We start from the raw sequence: 14,125 nt of genomic DNA on the forward strand, positions 1-14,125 counted from the left end.
ATTGAACGCCATTTCATTTGCTATTTCTGCAGTGGGCAGTCACGTTTTACGCAATCCCCAGTTTCGCAGAAATCAATTTAGAGAACGCTAGGTCTTCGTTACATGTCCGAAGCGAGATTTTCCTAATGCATTTATTGAATAGTCATCTATTACTCATCGTTCCCATCTGGTCCTGGTCTTCCCTCAAATATTGGAACCTGACAGCCCCAGTTTGTTACGCATTTGCTCAAAATCTGTTTTCTCTTTTGATCTGTTACATAATGCGTAACATGCCCATTTATAATACATCAGTTGTGTATAGTGTGAATTTTAATCAGTACTCTGATATCATGATGTTAACTGCACATTCAGATACAGCATGCGATTCTCATGTCTGAATAATCAAACATAGCAATAAATCTGGTATACATATATACACTTTTAATATTAATCGAATCATTTCTGAGCCTGCTCTTTGCTGACTTAGAAAATCTTTCTGCTATCTCTCTTTGAGAAGTTCCTACAGGCTCCCAAGTTCCAACAGGCTCGCGCTTCAGGTTAATTTAAATTATATGCAAATGACGGCTGCAAAACTGGCTCTGCGTGAAATATGATTACTGACGCATTTAGACGACGCTGCAGTAGTCTCGATACAGCCAACTTTGTTCTCCAGGTGATTTACCTCAAAATGTTGAAGAAAGCATGTTGTTTGGCAGTCACTAATGGACAAACCGGCATGGACATTCCTGAAACATCCATTTACCTCGTGCCTATTAGTACAAGTGCATCCTTCTCTTCCAGCAAATAGATAGATTTCTCATTCTGCACATTTATATTTAGTTGGTACTATTGGCTGCCCCTGAGAGAGTTGGGCTTAGTCAAATGTAAGACCCTTGAAATACTACTTTTTCTGTCCACACATGTGTGATTCAGTGGATGAGGGAGACACTTAGTTCCCTCAATCTCAATGCGGACTCTGTTTGCGTAGTGCATGGGTGCATCTGGGATCGAGGCAGCGGTTAGACTCATTTCTGTAACATTTTTTTTTGACCATACATGTATGTATTTTCCATACAGTGATCAGTGGGACTGAACTCCTGCGTATCCTTCCATTGTGCTCATCGCGTTGGCAGGTAGCCTTCGCCCCCCAAGCCGCAGTACAGGCGGCGAAGCCTGAATGGTGTCCCAACCCATGGCAGTTGGCTATCCATTATCCAGCTCCAGAGGGCTGAGTCATCAGTGCAAACTGCCAGGCTCTTAACGTCCAACAGCAAGCGGCGGCGTCCAGCGCAGAAAACCCATTGGGCGGCAGGCAACACATTATACTGCACGCCTCTCCGGGCGACTCGCTGCGAGAGATGTGGCAGAGTGGTGAAGAGGCTTTAGAAGGTTGCATGTGGATATCTGGGAGGATGATAGCTGTTTTAGCTGTAACCCTCCCACACATGCTTGTAATTTTCATCCTCGAGGGGGCACATCCAACTAGGACTCTAAACTTCGTCACTTGGAAGAAAAATTTAAGAGCACTAGAAAACCAAAAAAGAGAAGCATAAGGCAAACTATTGATGTATGTTCCAGACTCTTCATGCTCAAAGTGATCGGCCTCCGTGGTGAAGAGCACATGTCCAGCTCCTTCTCCACAGCGCCACCTACAGGCATCGGTACACACAGTGCAGTTTTACCATATAGAAATTTAACCACTAGCAACCAGAAATGAACAGTGAGAAGAAGTGTGAAGATCAGAGATTTAGTCAACATTACACACCACGAACTGGAACATTCCGCATAACGGAACATAACTACAAAAAATGGAATGTTAATTATTTTTTAAATAATGCTCTTAGTTTTTTAATATTTATAACACTCTCGTACGTAAAATTTGACACAGATACAATTAACATACAATTAACACATCCTCTGGAAGAACACAGATTGAGATCCACGCCCTGGCACGTAGGCAAGCTGGCCAATCATACTGAAATTTTTAGGTTCGTAGTCCTTCCCATGGGTGCCCCCCCCCCAGAACCCACAGGATCAGCCCCTATGTCCTCAGCTACCCTCTCAGTCATTCCTTGGCGAACAAATAGCTGTTTTTTCCCTGTGTTTTCATTCTTTATGTTTTCAATTGTGTTGTAGTTTGTCCTCCACTGAGAAGTGTTTGGGGAAAAAAATCTGGTGTTGATCTCTTTATTTTCAGCCAAACAGGTATTTCGGTTCTCAGTTAGCTGACAACAGTTGGTAGCAAACATCCATTTATTTTTCCTCTTGGTTTCAGTGTGTTGCAGGCAGTGTATCCATTTTGGTTCCCTGAACTAATGATGAAATCAAGCGCCAATTTTACTTGTTGATCCAGATTCCAATTAGATCGTTGTCATCACCAGCAATCTGTACAGATCAATAAAATGACAAAATGCAGGCAAATATGTTACTTCAGCTTGGTTGCTATAATTGTCAGTCACATGGGTGCAACCAGCTACAATTATGCTGATAAAATTACTAATATTGCAACTGGGAAAGGAAAGATTAGTGTTAAATGACTGATATTTGTTTTTCTATGTGGCTTATTGATTGGCGTGAAGCAGTTAAATTGTGTTTTAATTTGATGAATTTCGATTCTGATTTAGGCTGTATTACAAGGGAAGAGAGACGACCTGCTTAATGAGGTTCTGTCTGTCACAGGTGACTTTGGCTGCGAAAGGAAACCAAAAGGGATTTGATTGTCTATTGGATGCCTGCTAAAATAGTGCCTGAAGTGCACAGCCTGGTCAGTGGGCTGATGTCTCTACAGATAGTTCGAGAGAGGGATAGTGCAGTGGGGTTCACTGTGCACGAATGAGCGTACGAAGACAGTGGTGTCAAGTGTAGACAAGTATAGTGTGCACTTTGGGTTTTTAGCTGATTGGCTTAAATTATGGTGGGCATTGGCTGTGTGGGTTTCACTGCTTTTATAGCTAACGTTGGAACGCCATGAGATTTTTTAGGATGGGAGGGAATTTTTTAGGATGTGTGTGGATTCTGCGTTGGGGGGGGGGGTGCAGATATTGTGAGGTTATCTTTGGCCTTGAAACCACTGAAGGCATGGTACCTGGACATCGGGCGAACATTCATGACCCTTCGGACATAAACCGGGAGGCACGTGTTTGTAGAGCTGCGTATGCCATGAGAATAAAAAACGTCTTCGCTGCGTTTGAGTTTTTTATTTTTGTTTCGCTAGGCGAGAACGAAAACGTGATCCTTTTTGATCCGTATGAAAATGTAAATCTGCATATATCACATGTAGCTTAAATATATTTTGGTGCTGCAGATGTTACATAATTAGGAATTAACTGTTAAACCACAGTATCCACTGACAGCCGTAGTCTCCACTGTAGAAGGGAATGTTTATTTCTTGCTGGTATTTGCTAGAGCAGATTGAATTTAGTTGCCTTGTAAAGCCAGTGAGTAAACTATGAGTTGTAATTGCGATGATCACCTTGATTTTATTAGAATAATTGAATTTATCAAGCAGTTAAAGGACGCTTCAAACAAACAAGGACGAAAATATGCAAACATTAATCTAATCTGACAAGAATGCTCATATCACAGCTTGTGTAAAAACTGCAACAGCCTCTAACTGGATTTTAGACAGGACTATTCATATTAATTAAATTTTTAAAAAACTGGTGTGTTATAGAGAGTAGATTCACAAACGGCACAATACTCTTTCCATTGTATAGAGTTAAGTTATAGTCAAACTTCAATGATGTAGACCTCGTGATATAAATGTTGATATCGCCTTTCATGTGTCTAAATCCACAATACCTTCTAGTTCCAAAGTTAATACAGAATCAACATTAACACGATTACTGGAACTGCCAGCGCTCCTGGGAACTAAAGTCAATGAAAACAACATACCACCATTGAATAGATGGCATTGAGAGAATATTTTGTAAGATAGAAATGTAAGTGTTTCTTGAGTAATGTCAGATGAATGCTTGAAAAATTACAACAGAAAGTATTTCCTAATACAGTCTATTATTCAAGGTTCCTCTTCAGGAGAAATATGTGAGAAGGTAGAATTAAACCTTCAGAACATTCTCCTCAAACATGCCTCTTGGCCAAAGCTGCATTTTTCCCCAAGTTCCCCTGCCTACAGGGATTATTCCAGAAACTGCAGTGAGCCAAGGCTGCGTGTTTTTAATACGATCCAGCTTCACGCTTGGGACTGCCGGAGCGGTGTTTAAAAATGTAATCACAGTCCCAGCCATCTAGAGGATTCATTACAATAGTTCGCTTAATCACAGCTGATGAAGACCATGGGAATCTCAGTGATATTCACTGAGTTGCGCTCAGCTGAACAGATCTCAGGTAGAGCTAATCCTATTCTACTCTTACCCTCAGAGAATTCCTCCTCTGTCTTTGTAAGAAATTAGCTATTTTACAACTGTGGGTTTTTAACGGCAGCTTGTAATTGGCTAACAGTATAAATTATGGTGGAAATGTTGCTAGTGGTTAAGATACTTAACATCTAACTAGACTAGTTAGATAAAACTAAAACTACACCTGGTTCTGGCGGTTCCCATTTAACTTCACATAGTATAATGCAACTGATTGTTGTCATTTAGCCAAGTCACCTGCAGCATTACAGTGTATGTGTGTACTGTATATATTCCTGAATATCACCATTTAGAGTTAAAAGTAGGATTATTCAACGATTAGTTCTAAGTCACTTGCAATCAATATATATAATAAAATGGCTTTATAGTAACTGAGCAGAATTATTAAATCCTGTAATGCAAATGTACTAAATGTTCTGTTTGGCCTTTCGTCAAGGGCAGGGTTTTGTTTTCTTATGTTGGACTCACACTGTCAAATGTGGAAACGCTGGAAAACTGGGTAGCCTGGACTGTGGCAGCTGGAAATGTGGATTTCCCCGGGAAGCGGGAAGCGCTGCGACGTAGCAGTGCAGTGCAGTGCAGTGCAGTGCAGTCCCAGTGCCGCAGTGACAGATACACCTTGACGTCTCTCCCCATTGATGCATCAAAGTAATGTCCATGACACTAGCATCTATATATTTTTTTTAAATAAATGAGTCATATCCGTAAAATGTTTATGTTTTCCCAGAAGAAGCAGTGCCCCCCTGTTTGGTGGAGATTGTGCTGCGTAAACTGCAGAGTGCTGCGTAAACAGAGGTAACTGGGGAACAAATTGGGTGCTGATACAGGCAGCCACTGTGATTGTAGCTGTTAACATTTGAGCTTAAAGGTGACATTTTTTTGTTCCCTATGCAATGGAGGGAGTAGGGTGGGGGGGGGGCGGCTGTTTCTTGTGTTGATTAACTCCACTTGATCTTCGATCATGTGTAAGAGCCATATAGATCAATGTACGTTGCTCTTTCTTGGGCAGGTAAATCCTTTCTCATTCCTGTCGCTGTTTATTTGTAGCACGACGCAAACACTCTGATTTTTCTCTTTTACTTCCATGGGCATTTAACGTTCCTTTTTGTTCACCCTATTATGCTGACCCAGTCTTTGCCTCACCCATGTAAATCGTGAAGAGGAGTCATGACCCCCTCCCACGAGCAGTCGCATATCCTACGGTTCTCCTGAATGCTAGGAGACTTTTACACAGATCTTTTGAGACCTAACAAAGTCCATCCATCCATTTTCCAAACCGCTTATCCTACTGGGTCGTGGGGGATCTGGAGGCAGGGAACAACCCAGGATGGGGGGCCAGCCCATCGCAGGGCACACTCACACACCATTCACACACCATTCACACACACATGCACTCCTATGGGCCATTTAGAAACTCCAATTAGCCTCAGCATGTCTTTGGACTGTGGGGGGAAACCGGAGTACCTGGAGGAAACCCCACGACGACATGGGGAGAACATGCAAACTCCACACACATGTGATCCAGGCGGAGACTCGAACCCGGGTTCCAGAGGTGTGAGGCAACAGTGCTAACCACTGCACCACCATGCCACCCCGAAGTCATATCCAATTAAGTATTTTATATGTAGCAGAAATACACATATGGACATCTGCTAGCCTAGTTAAAAAATAAATATTTATTTATGGTACATAAAACTTTAATCGTTATTAGCAGTTTATGAGCATGCATTTTATCGAATCATTCATCAGCGTTCATCAACAGCTAGTTCTAAATAGTTTTAAATATTCAAAATTGAGTCATTCCTAGCAGGTCCTTATAAGATTCTAAGGTCATTCATTTTTATTGATTTGATGAGCTAAATTCATAAACCTTCTCCTTTGTGTTTGTAATTGACTACAATAGAATTTGGAATTTACCTAACAGCTTGTGGGTGTAAGAGGCCTCCTAATTGGTCTGGTATATTTGTACAAAGGTATTGTGGGGAATTGAGTCCTGGGAGTGTAGCAGCCATTTTCTCCAGTAGTCCATTTGCTCTGCATCAGCAGCTATGGATAGATTCATGGTTTGTACTTGATGCAAACTTCCTACGGATAGGTCAATAATAGTCATATCACTAGACATCACAACAAACGCAGACTAAAATTAAATATACAATTTAGTGACTTCTAGGTCAATTTGTATTTCACATTTGTGTATTCAAACATGCTGGGAAAAATACATTTAAAAATCCTGTTCTTTTCCTTACTTGTGGTCTGTCACACTATCAGGGCTGTGAGACGTTCCCAGTTAGGGCCTGTTTTTAGCGCCGTCATGCATCCAGCCTTGCAGTTAGTCTCATATCTCATGCTAATTAATGTCATTTTCGGCATTGTCAATGACTGATGGAGTTTTCTTTAGGGACGCCGGGTTTGCTTTGTGCAGTTCTTTCTGGAATATGGCATTTATGCTTTCAGGAACATTCAGAATAAAAAAAAATTGCTTTGACTGAGTTTTGAAGAAGAAGGTTCAACCACTGTACCATTATGTAAAAAAAAAATACTTGAACAGTATTTGTGGTAATGATTGTATGCATTTAACTTTTTCATGTCATTGTTTTTTTCTTTATATGAGTATATCTGATGAGAGTGACTAGTCTTTGGAGCCGTAATAATCATGTCTGTCAATTACATGGATTTTTTAAGGGAGGGATTTCTGTGTCTGCTAATGGTCGATGACTGTAGGGTCGGGCGGCTAACAGATAATCTCTCTGTATTACATATTCGTCCCCTTCATGTGATCTGTAACCCGCGCAGGACGGACACCGTGGGCAGAGGGGACGGCCGATACAATCTCAGCTGCCCCCATGTGCCCTTTGCCATGTGCGGTAAACAAACAGCTCAGGCCTGGCATGCCCATTCCGAGAGCACGGCTCCAACATTCCCCCTCCGCCGGAGTTTATTATTACGTGGGGGTCAAATTTATACATAGCCGCACTGTGCGTGCCCACATCCTGGCGCCACGCTTCTCAGATGTAACTTTGCCTTAGCCGAAGACAGTGTTTGTCCTCAGCCTCCGTGGAGAGCTCGGCATCGTGGGCCGGTAAGTACGCCGCCTCCTCCCCTGCTTGCAAGCTTTCGCAGCCAGAGTCTCTTGCATCACTGGTCACCGTGGATTCAAGGCAAAGACAAACCAGGCAGGGGGGGGGATGGAAAGGTCTAGAGGAAGCCAGAAGGATGTTTGAAATGGCCCCTCTTGGGGAAAGAGTGTGGAGGGAGGGGGAGCTTTGGTTTAAACGGTTGACGGTGCGTGATTAGACTGCAAGGAGCTGGCGGCCAGGTGGAAAAAGCAGCCCCACAGGAAGGAGGCGGGGGGTGACAGCGGGTCCCGGCTAGAGTGCGTGCCGGTGAATAATGAGAGCTCGTTTCTGTTCCCCTTGCCGGCAGCCGCGGCCCCGTTCGCCCTGGCCCGTGGGACCCTGCGCCGTGCCTCGCGTGAGCCCCTCCTTGACTTCCTCACCGCGCGCTCAGGGTTTCGGTGCCGCCTCCCGCAGACGAGGCACGCCGCGAGCGCCTTCCCGCGCCTTCCCGCGCCTGCTAATTAGCTGGCATTCATGCCCGCGATGCCTGTGATAGCGGAGGCTTTTCCGCGAGCATCCTCGCCATCGAACACTTGCGAGGAATACGACGTGCCGACTGACTTTTTGTTCCGCAAGGAGAAATTTTTATTGCTTCGTGTTCCAGCGGTTTTTGAAACGTGAATTTCGATTCACTGCTCTGTGGCTTTGTTCCGGGGGATGTTTATTTTCTGGGGGGCAGGACCTAAAAAAAAATCCTATGTGATCTAATTTGTGTAAGGAAAGATTATTAGATGTAGGATGTGTGGTAATTAAATATCAGCACTCTCATTAAAAAGATAATTAGCTATCAAAAAGCATGAAGACCGCCTATGTCCGTCTTCCTCAGCCAGTGATCTGTAAAACACTTCGTCAATGCTAAAACCGTGTAATTGCATGCCAGTTGCCATCACGTTTTTAAAACAGAGCCAGTCTAAGATTGTTTTGTTAACCTCCTTTCCCGTTCCGTCCGCTCTGCCACACCTTTTTATTGTGCGCGGTCTTTACTCCATCGCTACACACGCCAGTGCTGGCTTTAGCCACGTCTGTTATATCTGCTTCCTGCAGTGCTGATGCATTTCAGTTCTAACGGCCCTGCAGGTTAATTAAGGCAAGGGGGAAGGTACGGCTCCTTCGGTGCGGTCACGCCATGGAGGAACGCTGAGGTGTGAAAACCACGACGACCCGACCGCTCTGCGGCTTTAGCTAGGCTGCCTCGTAAACACTTTCATTTGTTAACGTCGGACTCCGAGTGCACAAAACCATGCATGAAGCCCGTGTAAACTGTAATCAATTTTTACTTGACTTGATTTAATCAAAAAAGGCAAAGAATGGGCCCCAGTAAGTGAAATGGAGTCACACAGTGTTCCATACTCCTTTCATTCTTTCGTTTTCCGTGTTTTAGAATGTAATGCTTTTCTGGCTACATCAGAGTTCATTTACATTTTAATATACCCTCTTCTGCAAGTATTATGCAGCTCAAAACCTTAACTGACCCAATTTGTTTATCGATTGAAATTCTGTCTGCCGGGAGGGGTGTGCATCTGGACATAAAAGGCGTCACTTTAAGCTTTCCCGTTATCTGATTGCATAAGGGCGCCTGAGCTCACCTCGGATTAGGGATTACGTGAGAACGAAATGTCATTAAACGGGATATTTTTACTCTAAATATGAAATCGCTATTTAAACTGTATATCTTGGCACCCTACCAGCAGAATGTGCCTAGAAATTATTCTGTTGTAACGTGATTTTATTGATTCGCTTAAAAAATATAATTTGCACATTTTCTTAGCTTGTAAAAGAAGATGTTCGGAGTCTCACATAATGTTTATGGCTTTTTCCAGCCATTCTAAGACTTATTTAGAGGTTGTATTATATTTGCCGTGTATGTTGTTCTTATATATTTTTAACATATGGTGGTATACAGAGTGACTTTTCAAGCTAGTACAATTTGCACATTAATAGACTGTTGACTATATAATTCAGTGATCAAGTGGCTTTTCTAACAGTAATGCCAGGCCTCCCTTGTCGGCATTTAATTGCAGCTTTTATGTCATGGCTCAACATCCCGGACCACAGTGCTACCTGCGTCACATGCCGTTTTCCGTCCAGGCAGACGGGCGCTAAATGCCGTGCAATCCACAGCTTCGGCGAGCGGCGCAGCTGTTCCGCTTTCAGTCCCTGAAGCTTCCAAATGAATCACTTAGCTTACTCACACCAGAGGCGACACATCACTCTGAAACCGGGGTATCGGGAGGGGGCCATTTTCTCACTGGCTGTAACAGATTGATCAACATGTTTTCCCATTTTCCCTCTGTGGCATCTTCTACCGACTGGGGCCCGCTGTCATTCTCTCATTCCCAGTGGAGCCGTACAGAAGTAACCAGTTACCTTGGTGGCAGTATCAGCTGCTGCAAACACACTGAACAGCAGGTCGAGACGATATAGTCCACGGAGGTTTGTACTTCCTTTATCTCCGCATGTCTGATTCTGACGCGAAAAGTCACTTGGAATATTTGTAATAGTGATGAAATTCAGTATTCAAATGAAGGTCATCACATCAGCCTTGTGAGACTTCCTGAGTTGGGGTTGGGAGGAGGGAGGGCTGCTGGAGCCCATCCCAGACTGCCAGGGTACAGCATGGACAGGATGCTTGTCCAATGCAGGACACACACACACACACACATCCATACTCTTTGGGTAATTTACGGACATCAGTTAGCCTAAGTGCTTTGTCTTTGGACTGCAGGAAGTCACCAGAACACAGGGAGCCAATGCAAACTGCGCTCACAGGCCAAAGGCGTATGCAGGCCGTCCCCGGGTCACAAAGGAGATCCGTTGCCTAAGGCTCTCTTTAAGCCGGATTTGTAGGCAATTCGGAACAATAACAACACAGGGCGTAATATCAACAATAAAAGCCATAGGCCTACAGTGATTTTTTTTTTTTTTAAAAAAAAGTAACTATATACTGTACTGAACCTCAAACCACGCCAATGTTTTATATAGATATATATATATATATAGATATAATATACACACACAAACCCTGACATATATATGAAGGTGTATGATTGCAGTTTAGCTTCATCTCATTGATCTCAGAAGGTAAATTCAATAGTCCTAATAATAGACAGGGCTTTAATGAACTGTAAGCACATACTGCATATTCAAGCATAGACGGCAACATGATGATCCTGCAGAAACGAAAGGATGCCGTTTAAAAATAACCCGAGCCAATGTCTACATATGTGAAGACTGTACGCGACGCATTCAAGCTGCACGTTCCCATATCTGGATTCGCATCTTGGCGCAGGAGTGTGATGCAGTGTTTGGCATCACGACTCGATATGTTGTGCTCTATTAGAGATCACACGTGTTGGTTACTCACTTATGAATTTGTTAAGGCACCGCAGTGCCTGTTAGTCAACAGTTACTGATTCATTCTGGGAGTCTGTTTATTTTTCCTCCACTTCGCTGTTAAAGGTGTTTGATTTCTCTTCCATTTTCTTCGCGTAATATCCGATCAAATGAGCCACTTTGTTTTGATGACATCTACTGCCACGTCACTGTTTGTGGACCAAGTACTGCAAGTGTTAGTGTCCAACATGGGCTCGTGTTGTTTTGCAGAAACGGGGCAACGTGAAACTTCTCTGGCTTCATCCACCGAACACACAACACAAAGTACTGTCCACATAACGTTGCGGTTAGATAATGCGCTGGCGGATGAATGATTTCTGTTTATTTTCTTTGCGTAGGAGTGGCACTGTGTATTAGTCAAACCTCTTCTTGTGAGACTGTAAGTAACTTGCATAATTAACCAGATGCATAAACCACTTTTAATAGAGATGCAATTATTAAAATCCTTGTTTTGTGTCGGTCACCAGCATGAAATGTACGTGTATAAAGCAGAGGGAACCAAGACAGCATTGTGTACTGTGTACGAATACAAAGACGACATTCTCAATAGAGAAGAATCGTGTTGCAGTATTAATGGCCTTTCTAAATAAGACACTTTCTTCTACGATCCATTCACCATTTGTAATTGTTATTTCTCAATAGATGTATATTTTTTCTCTATTTATCTTTTTAAGATTATAAGCAAGCAAGTGAAGAAAATTCTTCCTTTCCAGCTAAGTGCACGTTCGTACAGAATCGCTAATATCGCCTCGTAGATGTTGACTTTGGCGAGACGTTGTTAATGGACAACTTCATTATCCAGCATTACTATGGAAACTGTTCATTCTACCTTTTTTCCAAGACTTCCCGTTAAAAGCGGGAGCCTTGAAAGGAAGCAGCTTTTCACCCATTCTGGGCTGATGGCAGCGGGGGATGCGTGGTTAACTCAAATGAGGGTTCGCGGTATTGTTTCGCTTCACGTTCGGAAGTGTGCTGCACGTTGGTGTTGAAGCGGAGAGACAACATGGAATTAGCAGGCTGTAAGAAGCCTTTGTCGTCGCTGTACACTCGTCGTTCTCGCCTTCTGTGGAAAGCTTGGCCGGAATTGCGAGCCTCCTCAAGCAGGAAGTCTTACGTTAGCTTAAATCGACCCCTCAAACGGACCACCCAGTAATGCATTAAATAGCCTTCTTTTAAAAGGACTTTAAATAATATTTAGCAACTGGTGATATAACTGATATATTACATTTAGATACACGTGTCTCCACAGGGTTTGAGTTACATTAACTGGAGACCATACTGGCATACAAAGACTTATGGATTGGTGGCAAAAGTGTCTAGTACAAAAATCTGAGACGTGAGCTTTGGCTTGTCACATGAGAAATGGCTCTTGCTATGAAGAGACACCCGAAATGCTTGGAAAGGGGTGGGAGAATGTGGGTGAACCCGATGCCAATGTGCTTTACTGGAAGGAGAAAGAAAAACCACGAAGACTGGAGCACTTAGTGCCTGGGACAATTTTTACAGCTCAGCATCGGTGCAAAACTGCCAAAAATGCTTTTACTCGTCAAACACCCGCAGCATGTGCCTGTGCCCCGCGTGTCCAGGACAATCGAAAGCATATGTCTGTGCTCAGAAGACTGAAGTGCTCTGCCGTAATCTGCAGATGCACGACTCCTTTGCTATAGGTGCGATGTACTGTTTGCTCAGTGTACTGAACACGTGATACCACGTGGCTGTTAGATCATGCCTGTGTACTTTACTACATTTCTGCCACTTGTGAACAAAACCCTGTTCCCTGATCACACATGAGAGCCAATGTCCATTCCGATGTTTAGGAGTGTATGATCCCCCACCCAACCTCATGCAGTACTTATATTAAATATATTAATCTTAACTTGACATTGTGCTTGAAATTGACTGTCCATCATGTAATGGAGTACTTCTATGGAAATCATTAATAATACGACTGCCTTTTAATAAACCCTCATACTGTTAAACTCATAAATTGAAAATTAAGTATATGTACTTATTACGAACTGTAAGACAGCTAGCTGAAATATCTATTTGTAAATCGTACATTTAATAATTAGTTGCTGAATGATACGGTGTGGACAGTTGTATTACCAGGCACCACTGACTTATGCAAAGGTATCGCCCCCAGTCAAGCTTGCTGCATTACTGCATAAGGGAAAATGCGTCATGAGGTTTAACATTTTGACTCTGCTTGAGAAATGAAATTCAGTGCCTCCAGAGCGTTTATATATCATGGAACATTTGTTTCTTAGAAACAGGAAGAAAAACATTTGTTAGAATTTTGCATGTATATTTAATATTGTATTTTTCTCTTAAATGGGCTTCAATGCAATGTAATTATCATTTTTGAATTGTGTGCTATAAACTGCCTAAACCTTTGGATGGAAAGCGAATCAACAAGGATTTCATCATTTTCTGTAAAATGAATTGGAAAAACCTAACCGATGTCTGGTGTGAGCGATTTTTTTTGCAATCCTCTACCATCCTTTCATAGCTATGTCAGGTGGTGTGTCGCTCCCCGGGTTATGAGTCTCGTAATTGGAAGGTCTTGGGTTCAAATCCTGTTTCTGCCGCAGTGATACCACTGTAAGACCCATAGGCAAGACCCTTAATCCCAACTTTTTTTTGAAGTTTTGAAAGCTATAAGGTACTATAAAGTTAGTAAAGGGAATCGGCCGTAGGTACGATCCCAGAAAACAGGGATCTACTTTTTCCACACTTTCACTTCACTTCCTTGTTTGACCGGAATATTCCGAGGATCGTCTTCTCACACCCGTAATGAGCAAAACCTTCCCTTCGTCTTGAGATACGTTTTATTTAATGTCATACCGCATGCGACGGTTTGGTAAACAGTTCTCATTTAGCGAGTATTCTCTTCCCCTCGATTGCCCGTCTCATCAAGTTAATTATCCTCACTTGATTACTGTGTTTCTTTAGTCCTTTCAATCAGCAAACAAGATAGTTGTAGATTGAGGTTTTTTTTTGTTTTGTTTTTTGTTTTTTTAAAAAAAAAACATTAGAAAGTAGAAGCATTAACTTTCCTGACGGTTTCCACCAATGTAAATAGTATCATAAATCTCATCATTTCGTCAATCAGTAAGCTGCAGAAAAGACATTTTTGCAAACCGGTTGATTTATCTGCCCTTTCTCTGCCTTGCTGCTGTATGCACTAGAATTTCCCCTAGGATCAATCAAGCCTATCTTATCTTATCTTATCTTAAACCACCAGAACTACCACATACATCA

At 42.6% G+C, this 14,125-nt stretch overlaps 1 protein-coding gene across 2 annotated transcripts in view; it reads left to right on the forward strand.

Annotated features, from left to right (window-relative positions):
* The window catches only part of phyhiplb (phytanoyl-CoA 2-hydroxylase interacting protein-like b), a 33,627-nt gene that overhangs the window by 12,013 nt on the left and 7,489 nt on the right, over window positions 1–14,125 (forward strand). The gene's annotated exons all lie outside the window — the stretch shown is intronic.

Source organism: Brienomyrus brachyistius, chromosome 20, assembly GCF_023856365.1.
Source record: "Brienomyrus brachyistius isolate T26 chromosome 20, BBRACH_0.4, whole genome shotgun sequence".
NCBI classification, from domain to species: domain Eukaryota; kingdom Metazoa; phylum Chordata; class Actinopteri; order Osteoglossiformes; family Mormyridae; genus Brienomyrus; species Brienomyrus brachyistius.